Below are 22510 nucleotides of genomic sequence, written 5' to 3' on the forward strand. Positions count from 1 at the left end.
AAAAATGTTGATAGAAAAAAAAGTACTACAGCTGATTCCAAGACCTATTTTGTTAGAAGCAAGGAACCTCTCAACTGTGCCGAATCCCGGGATTGAACCAGGGACCTTTAGATCTTCAGTCTTACGCTCTCCCAACTGAGCTATTGCGGCCTGCTTATAGCTGTGGTCTTCATACTTTAATTTAAATCATTTAACAAAATAGATGCAGGACCTGGATTTTTAACCTCATATGGTAGAGATATGTTTTAAGGAGTCCTGTATCATTCCGCAATTAACTGGTGCAATGGGCAAATAGCATTTTTGGGATCCAGGTTAGGTAGTTGTTTTTTTAACTCTGAATGGACTAGCACTATATTACCCAGATATATTTGGCATGAGTAGGTAAGCAATGTCATCTGACTACTGACATCTGTGTTCAAGGGGAAGTGAAAGGTAATGCAGACAAGAGTTTACTTTACAAAAAAGCATGAAATGGGAAATATTCATTGTCAAACCTGAAGGTAAGAGAGGTGGAAGCAAGTTTAAAAAGAGGACAGAAAGCAAAGTCTATGTTGAATTGATCATTTTGTAGATCAGTTGATAAAAATGTTGATAGAGAAAAAAGTACTACAGCTTATTCCAAGACCTATTTTGTTAGAAGCAAGGAACCTCTCAACTGTGCCGAAACCTGGTATTGAACCAGGGACCTTTAGATCTTCAGTCTAACGCTCTCCCAACTGAGCTATTGCGGCCTGCTTATAGCTGTGGTCTTCATACTTTAATTTAAACCATTTAACAAAATAGATGCAGGACCTGGATTTTTAACCTCATATGGTAGAGATATGTTTTAAGGAGTCCTGTATCATTCCGCAATTAACTGGTGCAATGGGAAAATAGCAGTTTTGGGATCCAGGTTAGGTAGTTGTTTTTTTAACTCTGAATGGACTAGCACTATATTACCCAGATATATTTGGCATGAGTAGGTAAGCAATGTCATCTGACTACTGACATCTGTATTCAAGGGGAGGTGGAAGGTAATGCAGACAAGAGTTTACTTTACAAAAAAGCATGAAATGGGAAATATTCATTGTCAAACCTGAAGGTAAGAGAGGTGGAAGCAAGTTTAGAAGGAGGACATAAAGCAAAGTCTATGTTAAATTGATTGTGTTGTAGATCAGTTGGAAAAAATGTGATGAATAGAGAAAAAGTACTACAGCTGATTCCAAGACCTATTTTGTTAGAAGCAAGGAACCGCTCAACTGTGCCGAAACCCAGGATTGAACAAGGGACCTTTACATCTTCAGTCTAACGCTCTCCCAACTGAGCTATTTCGACCTGTTTATAGCTGTGGTCTTCATACTTTAATTTAAACCATTTAACAAAATAGATGCAGGACCTGGATTTTTAACCTCATATGGTAGAGATATGTTTTAAGGAGTCCTGTATCATTCCCCAGTTAACTGGTGCAATGGGTAAATAGCATTTTTGGGATCCAGGTTAGGTAGTTGTTTTTTTAACTCTGAATGGACTAGCACTATATTACCTAGATATATTTGGCATGAGTAGGTAAGCAATGTCATCTGACTACTGACATCTGTGTTCAAGGGGAAGTGGAATGTGATGCAGACAAGAGTTTACTTTACAAAAAAGGACGAAATGGGAAACATTCATTGTCAAACCTGAAGGCAAGATAGGTGGAAGAAAGTTTAAAAGGAGGACAGAAAGCAAAGTCTATGTTGAATTGATCATTTTGTAGATCAGTTGATAAAAATGTTGATAGAGAAAAAAGTACTACAGCTGATTCCAAGACCTATTTTGTTAGAAGCAAGGAACCTCTCAACTGTGCCGAAACCCGGGACATTTAGATCTTCAGTCTAACGCTCTCCCAACTGAGCTATTGCGGCCTGCTTATAGCTGTGGTCTTCATACTTTAATTTAAACCATTTAACAAAATAGATTCAGGACCTGGATTTTTAACCTCATATGGTAGAGATATGTTTTAAGGAGTCCTGTATCATTCCGCAATTAACTGGTGCAATGGGCAAATAGCAGTTTTGGGATCCAGGTTAGGTAGTTGTTTTTTTAACTCTGAATGGACTAGCACTATATTACCCAGATATATTTGGCATGAGTAGGTAAGCAATGTCATCTGACTACTGACATCTGTATTCAAGGGGAGGTGGAAGGTAATGCAGACAAGAGTTTACTTTACAAAAAAGCATGAAATGGGAAATATTCATTGTCAAACCTGAAGGTAAGAGAGGTGGAAGCAAGTTTAGAAGGAGGACATAAAGCAAAGTCTATGTTAAATTGATTGTGTTGTAGATCAGTTGGAAAAAATTTGATGAATAGAGAAAAAGTACTACAGCTGATTCCAAGACCTATTTTGTTAGAAGCAAGGAACCTCTCAACTGTGCCGAAACCCGGGATTGAACCAGGGACCTTTAGATCTTCAGTCTAACGCTCTCCCAACTGAGCTATTTCGGCCTGCTTATAGCTTTGGTCTTCATACTTTAATTTAAACCATTTAACAAAATAGATGCAGGGCCTGGATTTTTAACCTCATATGGTAGAGATATGTTTTAAGGAGTCCTGTATCATTCCGCAATTAACTGGTACAATGGGTAAATAGCATTTTTTGGATCCAGGTTAGGTAGTTGTTTTTTAACTCTGAATGGACTAGCACTATATTACCCAGATATATTTGGCATGAGTAGGTAAGCAATGTCATCTGACTACTGACATTTGTGTTCAAGGGGAAGTGGAAGGTAATGCAGACAAGAGTTTACTTTACAAAAAAGCATGAAATGGGAAATATTCATTGTCAAACCTGAAGGTAAGAGAGGTGGAAGCAAGTTTAGAAGGAGGATATAAAGCAAAGTCTATGTTAAATTTATTGTGTTGTAGATCAGTTGGAAAAAATTTAATGAATAGAGAAAAAGTACTACAGCTGATTCCAAGACCTATTTTGTTAGAAGCAAGGAACCTCTCAACTGTGCCGAAACCCGGGATTGAACCAGGGACCTTTAGATCTTCAGTCTAATGCTCTCCCAACTTAGCTATTTCGGCCTTCTGATAGCTGGGGTCTTCATACTTTAATTTGAACCATTTAAAAAAATAGATGCAGGACCTGGATTTTTAACCTCATATGGTAGAGATATGTTTTAAGGAGTCCTGTATCATTCCGCAATTAACTGGTACAATGGGTAAATAGCATTTTTTGGATCCAGGTTAGGTAGTTGTTTTTTTAACTCTGAATGGACTAGCACTATATTACCCAGATATATTTGGCATGAGTAGTTAAGCAATGTCATCTGACTACTGACATCTGTGTTCAAGGGGAAGTGGAATGTGATGCAGACAAGAGTTTACTTTACAAAAAAGGACGAAATGGGAAACATTCATTGTGAATCCTGAAGGCAAGATATGTGGATGAAAGTTTAAAAGGAGGACAGAAAGCAAAGTCTATGTTGAATTGATCATTTTGTAGATCAGTTGATAAAAATGTTAATAGAGAAAAAAGTACTACAGCTGATTCCAAGACCTATTTTGTTAGAAGCAAGGAACCTCTCAACTGTGCCGAAACCCGGGATTGAACCAGGGACCTTTAGATCTTCAGTCTTACGCTCTCCCAACTGAGCTATTGCGGCCTGCTTATAGCTGTGGTCTTCATACTTTAATTTAAATCATTTAACAAAATAGATGCAGGACCTGGATTTTTAACCTCATATGGTAGAGATATGTTTTAAGGAGTCCTGTATCATTCCGCAATTAACTGGTGCAATGGGCAAATAGCATTTTTGGGATCCAGGTTAGGTAGTTGTTTTTTTAACTCTGAATGGACTAGCACTATATTACCCAGATATATTTGGCATGAGTAGGTAAGCAATGTCATCTGACTACTGACATCTGTGTTCAAGGGGAAGTGGAAGGTAATGCAGACAAGAGTTTACTTTACAAAAAAGCATGAAATGGGAAATATTCATTGTCAAACCTGAAGGTAAGAGAGGTGGAAGCAAGTTTAGAAGGAGGACATAAAGCAAAGTCTATGTTAAATTGATTGTGTTGTAGATCAGTTGGAAAAAAATTGATGAATAGAGAAAAAGTACTACAGCTGATTCCAAGACCTATTTTGTTAGAAGCAAGGAACCTCTCAACTGTGCCGAAACCCGGGATTGAACCAGGGACCTTTAGATCTTCAGTCTAACGCTCTCCCAACTGAGCTATTTCGGCCTTCTGATAGCTGGGGTCTTCATACTTTAATTTGAACCATTTAACAAAATAGATGCAGGACCTGGATTTTTAACCTCATATGGTAGAGATATGTTTTACGGAGTCCTGTATCATTCCCCAGTTAACTGGTGCAATGGGTAAATAGCATTTTTGGGATCCAGGTTAGGTAGTTGTTTTTTTAACTCTGAATGGACTAGCACTATATTACCCAGATATATTTGGCATGAGTAGGTAAGCAATGTCATCTGACTACTGACATCTGTGTTCAAGGGGAAGTGGAATGTGATGCAGACAAGAGTTTACTTTACAAAAAAGGACAAAATGGAAAACATTCATAGTCAAACCTGAAGGCAAGATAGGTGGAAGAAAGTTTAAAAGGAGGACAGAAAGCAAAGTCTATGTTGAATTGATCATTTTGTAGATCAGTTGATAAAAATGTTGATAGAGAAAAAAGTACTACGGCTGATTCCAAGACCTATTTTTTTAGAAGCAAGGAACCTCTCAACTGTGCCGAAACCCGGGATTGAACCAGGGACCTTTAGATCTTCAGTCTAACGCTCTCCCAACTGAGCTATTTCGGCCTTCTGATAGCTGGGGTCTTCATACTTTAATTTGAACCATTTAACAAAATAGATGCAGGACCTGGATTTTTAACCTCATATGGTAGAGATATGTTTTAAGGAGTCCTGTATCATTCCCAATTAACTGGTGCAATGGGTAAATAGCATTTTTGGGATCCAGGTTAGGTAGTTGTTTTTTTAACTCTGAATGGACTAGCACTATATTACCTAGATATATTTGGCATGAGTAGTTAAGCAATGTCATCTGACTACTGACATCTGTGTTCAAGGGGAAGTGGAATGTGATGCAGACAAGAGTTTACTTTACAAAAAAGGACGAAATGGGAAACATTCATTGTGAAACCTGAAGGCAAGATAGGTGGAAGAAAGTTTAAAAGGAGGACAGAAAGCAAAGTCTATGTTGAATTGATCATTTTGTAGATCAGTTGATAAAAATGTTGATAGAAAAAAAAGTACTACAGCTGATTCCAAGACCTATTTTGTTAGAAGCAAGGAACCTCTCAACTGTGCCGAATCCCGGGATTGAACCAGGGACCTTTAGATCTTCAGTCTTACGCTCTCCCAACTGAGCTATTGCGGCCTGCTTATAGCTGTGGTCTTCATACTTTAATTTAAATCATTTAACAAAATAGATGCAGGACCTGGATTTTTAACCTCATATGGTAGAGATATGTTTTAAGGAGTCCTGTATCATTCCGCAATTAACTGGTGCAATGGGCAAATAGCATTTTTGGGATCCAGGTTAGGTAGTTGTTTTTTTAACTCTGAATGGACTAGCACTATATTACCCAGATATATTTGGCATGAGTAGGTAAGCAATGTCATCTGACTACTGACATCTGTGTTCAAGGGGAAGTGAAAGGTAATGCAGACAAGAGTTTACTTTACAAAAAAGCATGAAATGGGAAATATTCATTGTCAAACCTGAAGGTAAGAGAGGTGGAAGCAAGTTTAGAAGGAGGACATAAAGCAAAGTCTATGTTAAAACGATTGTGTTGTAGATCAGTTGGAAAAAATTTGATGAATAGAGAAAAAGTACTACAGCTGATTCCAAGACCTATTTTGTTTGAAGCAAGGAACCTCTCAACTGTGCCGAAACCCGGGATTGAACCAGGGACCTTTAGATCTTCAGTCTAACGCTCTCCCAACTGAGCTATTTCAGCATTCTGATAGCTGGGGTCTTCATACTTTAATTTGAACCATTTAACAAAATAGATGCAGGACCTGGATTTTTAACCTCATATGGTAGAGATATGTTTTAATGAGTCCTGTATCATTCCCCAGTTAACTGGTGCAATGGGTAAATAGCATTTTTGGGATCCAGGTTAGGTAGTTGTTTTTTTAACTCTGAATGGACTAGCACTATATTACCTAGATATATTTGGCATGAGTAGGTAAGCAATGTCATCTGACTACTGACATCAGTGTTCAAGGGGAAGTGGAATGTGATGCAGACAAGAGTTTACTTTCCAAAAAAGGACGAAGTGGGAAACATTCATTGTCAAACCTGAAGGCAAGATAGGTGGAAGAAAGTTTAAAAGGAGGACAGAAAGCAAAGTCTATGTTGAATTGATCATTTTGTAGATCAGTTGATAAAAATGTTGATAGAGAAAAAAGTACTACAGCTGATTCCAAGACCTATTTTGTTAGAAGCAAGGAACCTCTCAACTGTGCCGAAACCCGGGACCTTTAGATCTTCAGTCTAACGCTCTCCCACCTGAGCTATTTCGGCCTGCTTATAGCTGTGGTCTTCATACTTTAATTTAAACCATTTAACAAAATAGATGCAGGACCTGGATTTTTAACCTCATGTGGTAGAGATATGTTTTAAGGAGTCCTGTATCATTCCCCAGTTAACTGGTGCAATGGGTAAATAGCATTTTTGGGATCCAGGTTAGGTAGTTGTTTTTTTAACTCTGAATGGACTAGTACTATATTACCCAGATATATTTGGCATGAGTACGTAAGCAATGTCATCTGACTACTGACATCTGTGTTCAAGGGGAAGTGGAAGGTAATGCAGACAAGAGTTTACTTTACAAAAAAGCATGAAATGGGAAATATTCATTGTCAAACCTGAAGGTAAGAGAGGTGGAAGCAAGTTTAGAAGGAGGACATAAAGCAAAGTCTATGTTAAATTGATTGTGTTGTAGATCAGTTGGAAAAAATTTGATGAATAGAGAAAAAGTACTACAGCTGATTCCAAGACCTATTTTGTTAGAAGCAAGGAACGTCTCAACTGTGCCGAAACCCGGGATTGAACCAGGGACCTTTAGATCTTCAGTCTAACGCTCTCCCAACTGAGCTATTTCGGCCTTCTGATAGCTGGGGTCTTCATACTTTAATTTGAACCATTTAACAAAATAGATGCAGGACCTGGATTTTTAACCTCATATGGTAGAGATATGTTTTAAGGAGTCCTGTATCATTCCCCAGTTAACTGGTGCAATGGGTAAATAGCATTTTTGGGATCCAGGTTAGGTAGTTGTTTTTTTAACTCTGAATGGACTAGCACTATATTACCCAGATATATTTGGCATGAGTAGGTAAGCAATGTCATCTGACTACTGACATCTGTGTTCAAGGGGAAGTGGAATGTGATGCAGACAAGAGTTTACTTTACAAAAAAGGACGAAATGGGAAACATTCATTGTCAAACCTGAAGGCAAGATAGGTGGAAGAAAGTTTAAAAAGAGGACAGAAAGCAAAGTCTATGTTGAATTGATCATTTTGTAGATCAGTTGATAAAAATGTTGATAGAGAAAAAAGTACTACAGCTTATTCCAAGACCTATTTTGTTAGAAGCAAGGAACCTCTCAACTGTGCCGCAACCCGGGATTGAACCAGGGACCTTTAGATCTTCAGTCTAACGCTCTCCCAACTGAGCAATTTCAGCCTTCTGATAGCTGTGGTCTTCATACTTTAATTTGAACCATTTAACAAAATAGATGCAGGACCTGGATTTTTAACCTCATATGGTAGAGATATGTTTTAAGGAGTCCTGCATCATTCCCCAGTTAACTGGTGCAATGGGTAAATAGCATTTTTGGGATCCAGGTTAGGTAGTTGTTTTTTTAACTCTGAATGGACTAGCACTATATTACCTAGATATATTTGGCATGAGTAGGTAAGCAATGTCATCTGACTACTGACATCTGTGTTCAAGGGGAAGTGGAATGTGATGCAGACAAGAGTTTACTTTACAAAAAAGGACGAAATGGGAAACATTCATTGTCAAACCTGAAGGCAAGATAGGTGGAAGAAAGTTTAAAAAGAGGACAGAAAGCAAAGTCTATGTTGAATTGATCATTTTGTAGATCAGTTGATAAAAATGTTGATAGAGAAAAAAGTACTACAGCTTATTCCAAGACCTATTTTGTTAGAAGCAAGGAACCTCTCAACTGTGCCGAAACCCGGTACTGAACCAGGGACCTTTAGATCTTCAGTCTAACGCTCTCCCAACTGAGCTATTTCGGCCTGCTTATAGCTATGGTCTTCATACTTTAATTTAAACCATTTAACAAAATAGATGCAGGACCTGGATTTTTAACCTCATATGGTAGAGATATGTTTTAAGGAGTCCTGTATCATTCCCCAGTTAACTGGTGCAATGGGTAAATAGCATTTTTGGGATCCAGGTTAGGTAGTTGTTTTTTTAACTCTGAATGGACTAGCACTATATTACCTAGATATATTTGGCGTGAGTAGGTAAGCAATGTCATCTGACTACTGACATCTGTGTTCAAGGGGAAGTGGAATGTGATGCAGACAAGAGTTTACTTTACAAAAAAGGACGAAATGGGAAACATTCATTGTCAAACCTGAAGGCAAGATAGGTGGAAGAAAGTTTAAAAGGAGGACAGAAAGCAAAGTCTATGTTGAATTGATCATTTTGTAGATCAGTTGATAAAAATGTTGATAGAGAAAAAAGTACTACAGCTGATTCCAAGACCTATTTTGTTAGAAGCAAGGAACCTCTCAACTGTGCCGAAACCCGGGATGGAACCAGGGACTTTTTGATCTTCAGTCTAACGCTCTCCCAACTGAGCTATTTCAGCCTGCTTATAGCTGTGGTCTTCATACTTTAATTTAAACCATTTAACAAAATAGATGCAGGACCTGGATTTTTAACCTCATATGGTAGAGATATGTTTTAAGGAGTCCTGTATCATTCCGCAATTAACTGGTGCAATGGGCAAATAGCAGTTTTGGGATCCAGGTTAGGTAGTTGTTTTTTTAACTCTGAATGGACTAGCACTATATTACCCAGATATATTTGGCATGAGTAGGTAAGCAATGTCATCTGACTACTGACATCTGTATTCAAGGGGAGGTGGAAGGTAATGCAGACAAGAGTTTACTTTACAAAAAAGCATGAAATGGGAAATATTCATTGTCAAACCTGAAGGTAAGAGAGGTGGAAGCAAGTTTAAAAGGAGGACATAAAGCAAAGTCTATGTTAAATTGATTGTGTTGTAGATCAGTTGGAAAAAATTTGATGAATAGAGAAAAAGTACTACAGCTGATTCCAAGACCTATTTTGTTAGAAGCAAGGAACCTCTCAACTGTGCCGAAACCCGGGATTGAACCAGGGACGTTTAGATGTTCAGTCTAACGCTCTCCCAACTGAGCTATTTCGGCCTGCTTATAGCTGTGGTCTTCATACTTTAATTTAAACCATTTAACAAAATAGATGCAGGACCTGGATTTTTAACCTCATATGGTAGAGATATGTTTTAAGGAGTCCTGTATCATTCCGCAATTAACTGGTACAATGGGTAAATAGCATTTTTTGGATCCAGGTTAGGTAGTTGTTTTTTTAACTCTGAATGGACTAGCACTATATTACCCAGATATATTTGGCATGAGTAGGTAAGCAATGTCATCTGACTACTGACATCTGTGTTCAAGGGGAAGTGGAATGTGATGCAGACAAGAGTTTACTTTACAAAAAAGGACGAAATGGAAAACATTCATAGTCAAACCGGAAGGCAAGAGAGGTGGAAGAAAGTTTAAAAGGAGGACAGAAAGCAAAGTCTATGTTGAATTGATCATTTCGTAGATCAGTTGACAAAAATGTTAATAGAGAAAAAGTACTACAGCTGATTCCAAGACCTATTTTGTTAGAAGCAAGGAACCTCTCAACTGTGCCGAAACCCGGGATTGAACCAGGGACCTTTAGATCTTCAGTCTAACGCTCTCCCAACTGAGCTATTTCGGCCTTCTGATAGCTGTGGTCTTCATACTTTAATTTGAACCATTTAACAAAATAGATGCAGGACCTGGATTTTTAACCTCATATGGTAGAGATATGTTTTAAGGAGTCCTGTATCATTCCCCAGTTAACTGGTGCAATGGGTAAATAGCATTTTTGGGATCCAGGTTAGGTAGTTGTTTTTTTAACTCTGAATGGACTAGCACTATATTACCTAGATATATTTGGCATGAGTAGGTAAGCAATGTCATCTGACTACTGACATCTGTGTTCAAGGGGAAGTGGAATGTGATGCAGACAAGAGTTTACTTTACAAAAAAGGACGAAATGGGAAACATTCATTGTCAAACCTGAAGGCAAGATAGGTGGAAGAAAGTTTAAAAAGAGGACAGAAAGCAAAGTCTATGTTGAATTGATCATTTTGTAGATCAGTTGATAAAAATGTTGATAGAGAAAAAAGTACTACAGCTTATTCCAAGACCTATTTTGTTAGAAGCAAGGAACCTCTCAACTGTGCCGAAACCCGGGATTGAACCAGGGACCTTTAGATCTTCAGTCTAACGCTCTCCCAACTGAGCTATTGCGGCCTGCTTATAGCTATGGTCTTCATACTTTAATTTAAACCATTTAACAAAATAGATGCAGGACCTGGATTTTTAACCTCATATGGTAGAGATATGTTTTAAGGAGTCCTGTATCATTCCGCAATTAACTGGTACAATGGGTAAATAGCATTTTTTGGATCCAGGTTAGGTAGTTGTTTTTTTAACTCTGAATGGACTAGCACTATATTACCCAGATATATTTGGCATGAGTAGGTAAGCAATGTTATCTGACTACTGACATCTGTGTTCAAGGGGAAGTGGAAGGTAATGCAGACATGAGTTTACTTTACAAAAAAGCATGAAATGGGAAATATTCATTGTCAAACCTGAAGGTAAGAGAGGTGGAAGCAAGTTTAGAAGGAGGACATAAAGCAAAGTCTATGTTAAATTGATTGTGTTGTAGATCAGTTGGAAAAAATTTGATGAATAGAGAAAAAGTACTACAGCTGATTCCAAGACCTATTTTGTTAGAAGCAAGGAACCTCTCAACTGTGCCGAAACACGGGATTGAACCAGGGACCTTTAGATCTTCAGTCTAACGCTCTCCCAACTGAGCTATTTCAGCCTTCTGATAGCTGTGGTCTTCATACTTTAATTTGAACCATTTAACAAAATAGATGCAGGACCTGGATTTTTAACCTCATATGGTAGAGATCTGTTTTAAGGAGTCCTGTATCATTCCGCAATTAACTGGTACAATGGGTAAATAGCATTTTTTGGATCCAGGTTAGGTAGTTGTTTTTTTAACTCTGAATGGACTAGCACTATATTACCCAGATATATTTGGCATGAGTAGGTAAGCAATGTCATCGGACTACTGACATCTGTGTTCAAGGGGAAGTGGAAGGTAATGCAGACAAGAGTTTACTTTACAAAAAAGCATGAAATGGGAAATATTCATTGTCAAACCTGAAGGTAAGAGAGGTGGAAGCAAGTTTAGAAGGAGGACATAAAGCAAAGTCTATGTAAAATTGATTGTGTTGTAGATCAGTTGGAAAAAATTTGATGAATAGAGAAAAAGTACTACAGCTGATTCCAAGACCTATTTTGTTAGAAGCAAGGAACCTCTCAACTGTGCCGAAACCCGGGATTGAACCAGGGACCTTTAGATTTTCAGTCTAACACTCTCCCAACTGAGCTATTTCAGCCTTCTGATAGCTGTGGTCTTCATACTTTAATTTGAACCATTTAACAAAATAGATGCATGACCTGGATTTTTAACCTCATATGGTAGAGATATGTTTTAAGGAGTCCTGTATCATTCCCCAATTAACTGGTGCAATGGGTAAATAGCATTTTTGGGATCCAGGTTAGGTAGTTGTTTTTTTAACTCTGAATGGACTAGCACTATATTACCTAGATATATTTGGCATGAGTAGGTAAGCAATGTCATCTGACTACTGACATCTGTGTTCAAGGGGAAGTGGAATGTGATGCAGACAAGAGTTTACTTTACAAAAAAGGACGAAATGGGAAACATTCATTGTCAAACCTGAAGGCAAGATAGGTGGAAGAAAGTTTAAAAAGAGGACAGAAAGCAAAGTCTATGTTGAATTGATCATTTTGTAGATCAGTTGATAAAAATGTTGATAGAGAAAAAAGTACTACAGCTTATTCCAAGACCTATTTTGTTAGAAGCAAGGAACCTCTCAACTGTGCCGAAACCTGGTATTGAACCAGGGACCTTTAGATCTTCAGTCTAACGCTCTCCCAACTGAGCTATTGCGGCCTGCTTATAGCTGTGGTCTTCATACTTTAATTTAAACCATTTAACAAAATAGATGCAGGACCTGGATTTTTAACCTCATATGGTAGAGATATGTTTTAAGGAGTCCTGTATCATTCCGCAATTAACTGGTGCAATGGGAAAATAGCAGTTTTGGGATCCAGGTTAGGTAGTTGTTTTTTTAACTCTGAATGGACTAGCACTATATTACCCAGATATATTTGGCATGAGTAGGTAAGCAATGTCATCTGACTACTGACATCTGTATTCAAGGGGAGGTGGAAGGTAATGCAGACAAGAGTTTACTTTACAAAAAAGCATGAAATGGGAAATATTCATTGTCAAACCTGAAGGTAAGAGAGGTGGAAGCAAGTTTAGAAGGAGGACATAAAGCAAAGTCTATGTTAAATTGATTGTGTTGTAGATCAGTTGGAAAAAATGTGATGAATAGAGAAAAAGTACTACAGCTGATTCCAAGACCTATTTTGTTAGAAGCAAGGAACCACTCAACTGTGCCGAAACCCAGGATTGAACAAGGGACCTTTACATCTTCAGTCTAACGCTCTCCCAACTGAGCTATTTCGACCTGCTTATAGCTGTGGTCTTCATACTTTAATTTAAACCATTTAACAAAATAGATGCAGGACCTGGATTTTTAACCTCATATGGTAGAGATATGTTTTAAGGAGTCCTGTATCATTCCCCAGTTAACTGGTGCAATGGGTAAATAGCATTTTTGGGATCCAGGTTAGGTAGTTGTTTTTTTAACTCTGAATGGACTAGCACTATATTACCTAGATATATTTGGCATGAGTAGGTAAGCAATGTCATCTGACTACTGACATCTGTGTTCAAGGGGAAGTGGAATGTGATGCAGACAAGAGTTTACTTTACAAAAAAGGACGAAATGGGAAACATTCATTGTCAAACCTGAAGGCAAGATAGGTGGAAGAAAGTTTAAAAGGAGGACAGAAAGCAAAGTCTATGTTGAATTGATCATTTTGTAGATCAGTTGATAAAAATGTTGATAGAGAAAAAAGTACTACAGCTGATTCCAAGACCTATTTTGTTAGAAGCAAGGAACCTCTCAACTGTGCCGAAACCCGGGACATTTAGATCTTCAGTCTAACGCTCTCCCAACTGAGCTATTGCGGCCTGCTTATAGCTGTGGTCTTCATACTTTAATTTAAACCATTTAACAAAATAGATTCAGGACCTGGATTTTTAACCTCATATGGTAGAGATATGTTTTAAGGAGTCCTGTATCATTCCGCAATTAACTGGTGCAATGGGCAAATAGCAGTTTTGGGATCCAGGTTAGGTAGTTGTTTTTTTAACTCTGAATGGACTAGCACTATATTACCCAGATATATTTGGCATGAGTAGGTAAGCAATGTCATCTGACTACTGACATCTGTATTCAAGGGGAGGTGGAAGGTAATGCAGACAAGAGTTTACTTTACAAAAAAGCATGAAATGGGAAATATTCATTGTCAAACCTGAAGGTAAGAGAGGTGGAAGCAAGTTTAGAAGGAGGACATAAAGCAAAGTCTATGTTAAATTGATTGTGTTGTAGATCAGTTGGAAAAAATTTGATGAATAGAGAAAAAGTACTACAGCTGATTCCAAGACCTATTTTGTTAGAAGCAAGGAACCTCTCAACTGTGCCGAAACCCGGGATTGAACCAGGGACCTTTAGATCTTCAGTCTAACGCTCTCCCAACTGAGCTATTTCGGCCTGCTTATAGCTTTGGTCTTCATACTTTAATTTAAACCATTTAACAAAATAGATGCAGGGCCTGGATTTTTAACCTCATATGGTAGAGATATGTTTTAAGGAGTCCTGTATCATTCCGCAATTAACTGGTACAATGGGTAAATAGCATTTTTTGGATCCAGGTTAGGTAGTTGTTTTTTTAACTCTGAATGGACTAGCACTATATTACCCAGATATATTTGGCATGAGTAGGTAAGCAATGTCATCTGACTACTGACATTTGTGTTCAAGGGGAAGTGGAAGGTAATGCAGACAAGAGTTTACTTTACAAAAAAGCATGAAATGGGAAATATTCATTGTCAAACCTGAAGGTAAGAGAGGTGGAAGCAAGTTTAGAAGGAGGATATAAAGCAAAGTCTATGTTAAATTTATTGTGTTGTAGATCAGTTGGAAAAAATTTAATGAATAGAGAAAAAGTACTACAGCTGATTCCAAGACCTATTTTGTTAGAAGCAAGGAACCTCTCAACTGTGCCGAAACCCGGGATTGAACCAGGGACCTTTAGATCTTCAGTCTAATGCTCTCCCAACTTAGCTATTTCGGCCTTCTGATAGCTGGGGTCTTCATACTTTAATTTGAACCATTTAAAAAAATAGATGCAGGACCTGGATTTTTAACCTCATATGGTAGAGATATGTTTTAAGGAGTCCTGTATCATTCCGCAATTAACTGGTACAATGGGTAAATAGCATTTTTTGGATCCAGGTTAGGTAGTTGTTTTTTTAACTCTGAATGGACTAGCACTATATTACCCAGATATATTTGGCATGAGTAGTTAAGCAATGTCATCTGACTACTGACATCTGTGTTCAAGGGGAAGTGGAATGTGATGCAGACAAGAGTTTACTTTACAAAAAAGGACGAAATGGGAAACATTCATTGTGAATCCTGAAGGCAAGATATGTGGATGAAAGTTTAAAAGGAGGACAGAAAGCAAAGTCTATGTTGAATTGATCATTTTGTAGATCAGTTGATAAAAATGTTAATAGAGAAAAAAGTACTACAGCTGATTCCAAGACCTATTTTGTTAGAAGCAAGGAACCTCTCAACTGTGCCGAAACCCGGGATTGAACCAGGGACCTTTAGATCTTCAGTCTTACGCTCTCCCAACTGAGCTATTGCGGCCTGCTTATAGCTGTGGTCTTCATACTTTAATTTAAATCATTTAACAAAATAGATGCAGGACCTGGATTTTTAACCTCATATGGTAGAGATATGTTTTAAGGAGTCCTGTATCATTCCGCAATTAACTGGTGCAATGGGCAAATAGCATTTTTGGGATCCAGGTTAGGTAGTTGTTTTTTTAACTCTGAATGGACTAGCACTATATTACCCAGATATATTTGGCATGAGTAGGTAAGCAATGTCATCTGACTACTGACATCTATGTTCAAGGGGAAGTGGAAGGTAATGCAGACAAGAGTTTACTTTACAAAAAAGCATGAAATGGGAAATATTCATTGTCAAACCTGAAGGTAAGAGAGGTGGAAGCAAGTTTAGAAGGAGGACATAAAGCAAAGTCTATGTTAAATTGATTGTGTTGTAGATCAGTTGGAAAAAAATTGATGAATAGAGAAAAAGTACTACAGCTGATTCCAAGACCTATTTTGTTAGAAGCAAGGAACCTCTCAACTGTGCCGAAACCCGGGATTGAACCAGGGACCTTTAGATCTTCAGTCTAACGCTCTCCCAACTGAGCTATTTCGGCCTTCTGATAGCTGGGGTCTTCATACTTTAATTTGAACCATTTAACAAAATAGATGCAGGACCTGGATTTTTAACCTCATATGGTAGAGATATGTTTTACGGAGTCCTGTATCATTCCCCAGTTAACTGGTGCAATGGGTAAATAGCATTTTTGGGATCCAGGTTAGGTAGTTGTTTTTTTAACTCTGAATGGACTAGCACTATATTACCCAGATATATTTGGCATGAGTAGGTAAGCAATGTCATCTGACTACTGACATCTGTGTTCAAGGGGAAGTGGAATGTGATGCAGACAAGAGTTTACTTTACAAAAAAGGACAAAATGGAAAACATTCATAGTCAAACCTGAAGGCAAGATAGGTGGAAGAAAGTTTAAAAGGAGGACAGAAAGCAAAGTCTATGTTGAATTGATCATTTTGTAGATCAGTTGATAAAAATGTTGATAGAGAAAAAAGTACTACGGCTGATTCCAAGACCTATTTTGTTAGAAGCAAGGAACCTCTCAACTGTGCCAAAACCCGGGATTGAACCAGGGACCTTTAGATCTTCAGTCTAACGCTCTCCCAACTGAGCTATTTCGGCCTTCTGATAGCTGGGGTCTTCATACTTTAATTTGAACCATTTAACAAAATAGATGCAGGACCTGGATTTTTAACCTCATATGGTAGAGATATGTTTTAAGGAGTCCTGTATCATTCCCAATTAACTGGTGCAATGGGTAAATAGCATTTTTGGGATCCAGGTTAGGTAGTTGTTTTTTTAACTCTGAATGGACTAGCACTATATTACCTAGATATATTTGGCATGAGTAGTTAAGCAATGTCATCTGACTACTGACATCTGTGTTCAAGGGGAAGTGGAATGTGATGCAGACAAGAGTTTACTTTACAAAAAAGGACGAAATGGGAAACATTCATTGTGAAACCTGAAGGCAAGATAGGTGGAAGAAAGTTTAAAAGGAGGACAGAAAGCAAAGTCTATGTTGAATTGATCATTTTGTAGATCAGTTGATAAAAATGTTGATAGAGAAAAAAGTACTACAGCTGATTCCAAGACCTATTTTGTTAGAAGCAAGGAACCTCTCAACTGTGCCGAATCCCGGGATTGAACCAGGGACCTTTAGATCTTCAGTCTTACGCTCTCCCAACTGAGCTATTGCGGCCTGCTTATAGCTGTGGTCTTCATACTTTAATTTAAATCATTTAACAAAATAGATGCAGGACCTGGATTTTTAACCTCATATGGTAGAGATATGTTTTAAGGAGTCCTGTATCATTCCGCAATTAACTGGTGCAATGGGCAAATAGCATTTTTGGGATCCAGGTTAGGTAGTTGTTTTTTTAACTCTGAATGGACTAGCACTATATTACCCAGATATATTTGGCATGAGTAGGTAAGCAATGTCATCTGACTACTGACATCTGTGTTCAAGGGGAAAAGAAAGGTAATGCAGACAAGAGTTTACTTTACAAAAAAGCATGAAATGGGAAATATTCATTGTCAAACCTGAAGGTAAGAGAGGTGGAAGCAAGTTTAGAAGGAGGACATAAAGCAAAGTCTATGTTAAAACGATTGTGTTGTAGATCAGTTGGAAAAAATTTGATGAATAGAGAAAAAGTACTACAGCTGATTCCAAGACCTATTTTGTTTGAAGCAAGGAACCTCTCAACTGTGCCGAAACCCGGGATTGAACCAGGGACCTTTAGATCTTCAGTCTAACGCTCTCCCAACTGAGCTATTTCAGCATTCTGATAGCTGGGGTCTTCATACTTTAATTTGAACCATTTAACAAAATAGATGCAGGACCTGGATTTTTAACCTCATATGGTAGAGATATGTTTTAATGAGTCCTGTATCATTCCCCAGTTAACTGGTGCAATGGGTAAATAGCATTTTTGGGATCCAGGTTAGGTAGTTGTTTTTTTAACTCTGAATGGACTAGCACTATATTACCTAGATATATTTGGCATGAGTAGGTAAGCAATGTCATCTGACTACTGACATCTGTGTTCAAGGGGAAGTGGAATGTGATGCAGACAAGAGTTTACTTTCCAAAAAAGGACGAAGTGGGAAACATTCATTGTCAAACCTGAAGGCAAGATAGGTGGAAGAAAGTTTAAAAGGAGGACAGAAAGCAAAGTCTATGTTGAATTGATCATTTTGTAGATCAGTTGATAAAAATGTTGATAGAGAAAAAAGTACTACAGCTTATTCCAAGACCTATTTTGTTAGAAGCAAGGAACCTCTCAACTGTGCCGCAACCCGGGATTGAACCAGGGACCGTTAGATCTTCAGTCTAACGCTCTCCCAACTGAGCTATTTCAGCCTTCTGATAGCTGTGGTCTTCATACTTTAATTTGAACCATTTAACAAAATAGATGCAGGACCTGGATTTTTAACCTCATATGGTAGAGATATGTTTTAAGGAGTCCTGTATCATTCCCCAGTTAACTGGTGCAATGGGTAAATAGCATTTTTGGGATCCAGGTTAGGTAGTTGTTTTTTTAACTCTGAATGGACTAGCACTATATTACCTAGATATATTTGGCATGAGTAGGTAAGCAATGTCATCTGACTACTGACATCTGTGTTCAAGGGGAAGTGGAATGTGATGCAGACAAGAGTTTACTTTACAAAAAAGGACGAAATGGGAAACATTCATTGTCAAACCTGAAGGCAAGATAGGTGGAAGAAAGTTTAAAAAGAGGACAGAAAGCAAAGTCTATGTTGAATTGATCATTTTGTAGATCAGTTGATAAAAATGTTGATAGAGAAAAAAGTACTACAGCTTATTCCAAGACCTATTTTGTTAGAAGCAAGGAACCTCTCAACTGTGCCGAAACCCGGTACTGAACCAGGGACCTTTAGATCTTCAGTCTAACGCTTTCCCAACTGAGCTATTTCGGCCTGCTTATAGCTATGGTCTTCATACTTTAATTTAAACCATTTAACAAAATAGATGCAGGACCTGGATTTTTAACCTCATATGGTAGAGATATGTTTTAAGGAGTCCTGTATCATTCCCCAGTTAACTGGTGCAATGGGTAAATAGCATTTTTGGGATCCAGGTTAGGTAGTTGTTTTTTTAACTCTGAATGGACTAGCACTATATTACCTAGATATATTTGGCGTGAGTAGGTAAGCAATGTCATCTGACTACTGACATCTGTGTTCAAGGGGAAGTGGAATGTGATGCAGACAAGAGTTTACTTTACAAAAAAGGACGAAATGGGAAACATTCATTGTCAAACCTGAAGGCAAGATAGGTGGAAGAAAGTTTAAAAGGAGGACAGAAAGCAAAGTCTATGTTGAATTGATCATTTTGTAGATCAGTTGATAAAAATGTTGATAGAGAAAAAAGTACTACAGCTGATTCCAAGACCTATTTTGTTAGAAGCAAGGAACCTCTCAACTGTGCCGAAACCCGGGATGGAACCAGGGACTTTTTGATCTTCAGTCTAACGCTCTCCCAACTGAGCTATTTCAGCCTGCTTATAGCTGTGGTCTTCATACTTTAATTTAAACCATTTAACAAAATAGATGCAGGACCTGGATTTTTAACCTCATATGGTAGAGATATGTTTTAAGGAGTCCTGTATCATTCCGCAATTAACTGGTGCAATGGGCAAATAGCAGTTTTGGGATCCAGGTTAGGTAGTTGTTTTTTTAACTCTGAATGGACTAGCACTATATTACCCAGATATATTTGGCATGAGTAGGTAAGCAATGTCATCTGACTACTGACATCTGTATTCAAGGGGAGGTGGAAGGTAATGCAGACAAGAGTTTACTTTACAAAAAAGCATGAAATGGGAAATATTCATTGTCAAACCTGAAGGTAAGAGAGGTGGAAGCAAGTTTAAAAGGAGGACATAAAGCAAAGTCTATGTTAAATTGATTGTGTTGTAGATCAGTTGGAAAAAATTTGATGAATAGAGAAAAAGTACTACAGCTGATTCCAAGACCTATTTTGTTAGAAGCAAGGAACCTCTCAACTGTGCCGAAACCCGGGATTGAACCAGGGACGTTTAGATGTTCAGTCTAACGCTCTCCCAACTGAGCTATTTCGGCCTGCTTATAGCTGTGGTCTTCATACTTTAATTTAAACCATTTAACAAAATAGATGCAGGACCTGGATTTTTAACCTCATATGGTAGAGATATGTTTTAAGGAGTCCTGTATCATTCCGCAATTAACTGGTACAATGGGTAAATAGCATTTTTTGGATCCAGGTTAGGTAGTTGTTTTTTTAACTCTGAATGGACTAGCACTATATTACCCAGATATATTTGGCATGAGTAGGTAAGCAATGTCATCTGACTACTGACATCTGTGTTCAAGGGGAAGTGGAATGTGATGCAGACAAGAGTTTACTTTACAAAAAAGGACGAAATGGAAAACATTCATAGTCAAACCGGAAGGCAAGAGAGGTGGAAGAAAGTTTAAAAGGAGGACAGAAAGCAAAGTCTATGTTGAATTGATCATTTCGTAGATCAGTTGACAAAAATGTTAATAGAGAAAAAGTACTACAGCTGATTCCAAGACCTATTTTGTTAGAAGCAAGGAACCTCTCAACTGTGCCGAAACCCGGGATTGAACCAGGGACCTTTAGATCTTCAGTCTAACGCTCTCCCAACTGAGCTATTTCGGCCTTCTGATAGCTGTGGTCTTCATACTTTAATTTGAACCATTTAACAAAATAGATGCAGGACCTGGATTTTTAACCTCATATGGTAGAGATATGTTTTAAGGAGTCCTGTATCATTCCGCAATTAACTGGTACAATGGGTAAATAGCATTTTTTGGATCCAGGTTAGGTAGTTGTTTTTTTAACTCTGAATGGACTAGCACTATATTACCCAGATATATTTGGCATGAGTAGGTAAGCAATGTTATCTGACTACTGACATCTGTGTTCAAGGGGAAGTGGAAGGTAATGCAGACAAGAGTTTACTTTACAAAAAAGCATGAAATGGGAAATATTCATTGTCAAACCTGAAGGTAAGAGAGGTGGAAGCAAGTTTAGAAGGAGGACATAAAGCAAAGTCTATGTTAAATTGATTGTGTTGTAGATCAGTTGGAAAAAATTTGATGAATAGAGAAAAAGTACTACAGCTGATTCCAAGACCTATTTTGTTAGCAGCAAGGAACCTCTCAACTGTGCCGAAACACGGGATTGAACCAGGGACCTTTAGATCTTCAGTCTAACGCTCTCCCAACTGAGCTATTTCAGCCTTCTGATAGCTGTGGTCTTCATACTTTAATTTGAACCATTTAACAAAATAGATGCAGGACCTGGATTTTTAACCTCATATGGTAGAGATATGTTTTAAGGAGTCCTGTATCATTCCCCAGTTAACTGGTGCAATGGGTAAATAGCATTTTTGGGATCCAGGTTAGGTAGTTGTTTTTTTAACTCTGAATGGACTAGCACTATATTACCCAGATATATTTGGCATTAGTAGGTAAGCAATGTCATCTGACTACTGACATCTGTGTTCAAGGGGAAGTGGAATGTGATGCAGACAAGAGTTTACTTTACAAAAAAGGACGAAATGGAAAACAGTCATAGTCAAACCTGAAGGCAAGATAGGTGGAAGAAAGTTTAAAAGGAGGACAGAAAGCAAAGTCTATGTTGAATTGATCATTTTGTAGATCAGTTGATAAAAATGTTGATAGAGAAAAAAGTACTACAGCTGATTCCAAGACCTATTTTGTTAGAAGCAAGGAACCTCTCAACTGTGCCGAAACCCAGGATTGAACCAGGGACCTTTAGATCTTCAGTCTAACGCTCTCCCAACTTAGCTATTTCAGCCTGCTTATAGCTGTGGTCTTCATACTTTAATTTAAACCATTTAACAAAATAGATGCAGGACCTGGATTTTTAACCTCATATGGTGAGATATGTTTTAAGGAGTCCTGTATCATTCCGCAATTAACTGGTGCAATGGGTAAATAGCATTTTTGGGATCCAGGTTAGGTAGTTGTTTTTTTAACTCTGAATGGACTAGCACTATATTACCCAGATATATTTGGCATGAGTAGGTAAGCAATGTCATCTGACTACTGACATCTGTTTTCAAGGGGAGGTGGAAGGTAATGCAGACAAGAGTTTACTTTACAAAAAAGCATGAAATGGGAAATATTCATTGTCAAACCTGAAGGTAAGAGAGGTGGAAGCATGTTTAGAAGGAGGACATAAAGCAAAGTCTATGTTAAATTGATTGTGTTGTAGATCAGTTGGAAAAAATTTGATGAATAGAGAAAAAGTACTACAGCTGATTCCAAGACCTATTTTGTTAGAAGCAAGGAACCTCTCAACTGTGCCGAAACCCGGGATTGAACCAGGGACCTTTAGTCTAACGCTCTCCCAACTGAGCTATTTCAGCCTGCTTATAGCTGTGGTCTTCATACTTTAATTTAAACCATTTAACAAAATAGATGCAGGACCTGGATTTTTAACCTCATATGGTAGAGATATGTTTTAAGGAGTCCTGTATCATTCCGCAATTAACTGGTACAATGGGTAAATAGCATTTTTTGGATCCAGGTTAGGTAGTTGTTTTTTTAACTCTGATTGGACTAGCACTATATTACCCAGATATATTTGGCATGAGTAGGTAAGCAATGTCATCTGACTACTGACATCTGTGTTCAAGGGGAAGTGGAAGGTAATGCAGACAAGAG

The 22510-nt window shown here is 38.0% G+C and overlaps 9 non-coding genes across 9 annotated transcripts; all 9 read right to left on the reverse strand.

Annotated features, from left to right (window-relative positions):
* Nucleotides 1-2393: 2393 nt before the first annotated feature.
* Nucleotides 2394-2466, reverse strand: TRNAF-GAA (transfer RNA phenylalanine (anticodon GAA)). The gene has a single exon. It is a non-coding gene; the product is annotated as a tRNA-Phe (tRNA).
* Nucleotides 2467-4139: 1673 nt separating this feature from the next.
* Nucleotides 4140-4212, reverse strand: TRNAF-GAA (transfer RNA phenylalanine (anticodon GAA)). Its single transcript has one exon. It is a non-coding gene; the product is annotated as a tRNA-Phe (tRNA).
* A 508-nt stretch (nucleotides 4213-4720) lies between these two features.
* Nucleotides 4721-4793, reverse strand: TRNAF-GAA (transfer RNA phenylalanine (anticodon GAA)). The gene has a single exon. It is a non-coding gene; the product is annotated as a tRNA-Phe (tRNA).
* A 2242-nt stretch (nucleotides 4794-7035) lies between these two features.
* On the reverse strand, nucleotides 7036-7108 carry TRNAF-GAA (transfer RNA phenylalanine (anticodon GAA)). Its single transcript has one exon. It is a non-coding gene; the product is annotated as a tRNA-Phe (tRNA).
* A 2833-nt stretch (nucleotides 7109-9941) lies between these two features.
* Nucleotides 9942-10014, reverse strand: TRNAF-GAA (transfer RNA phenylalanine (anticodon GAA)). Its single transcript has one exon. It is a non-coding gene; the product is annotated as a tRNA-Phe (tRNA).
* Nucleotides 10015-14004: 3990 nt separating this feature from the next.
* On the reverse strand, nucleotides 14005-14077 carry TRNAF-GAA (transfer RNA phenylalanine (anticodon GAA)). Its single transcript has one exon. It is a non-coding gene; the product is annotated as a tRNA-Phe (tRNA).
* Nucleotides 14078-15751: 1674 nt separating this feature from the next.
* Nucleotides 15752-15824, reverse strand: TRNAF-GAA (transfer RNA phenylalanine (anticodon GAA)). Its single transcript has one exon. It is a non-coding gene; the product is annotated as a tRNA-Phe (tRNA).
* A 508-nt stretch (nucleotides 15825-16332) lies between these two features.
* TRNAF-GAA (transfer RNA phenylalanine (anticodon GAA)) lies at nucleotides 16333-16405 on the reverse strand. The gene has a single exon. It is a non-coding gene; the product is annotated as a tRNA-Phe (tRNA).
* A 3996-nt stretch (nucleotides 16406-20401) lies between these two features.
* TRNAF-GAA (transfer RNA phenylalanine (anticodon GAA)) lies at nucleotides 20402-20474 on the reverse strand. The gene has a single exon. It is a non-coding gene; the product is annotated as a tRNA-Phe (tRNA).
* Between the last annotated feature and the right edge of the window lie 2036 nt (nucleotides 20475-22510).

This window comes from Lissotriton vulgaris, chromosome 8, assembly GCF_964263255.1.
Source record: "Lissotriton vulgaris chromosome 8, aLisVul1.2, whole genome shotgun sequence".
NCBI classification, from domain to species: Eukaryota; Metazoa; Chordata; class Amphibia; order Caudata; family Salamandridae; genus Lissotriton; species Lissotriton vulgaris.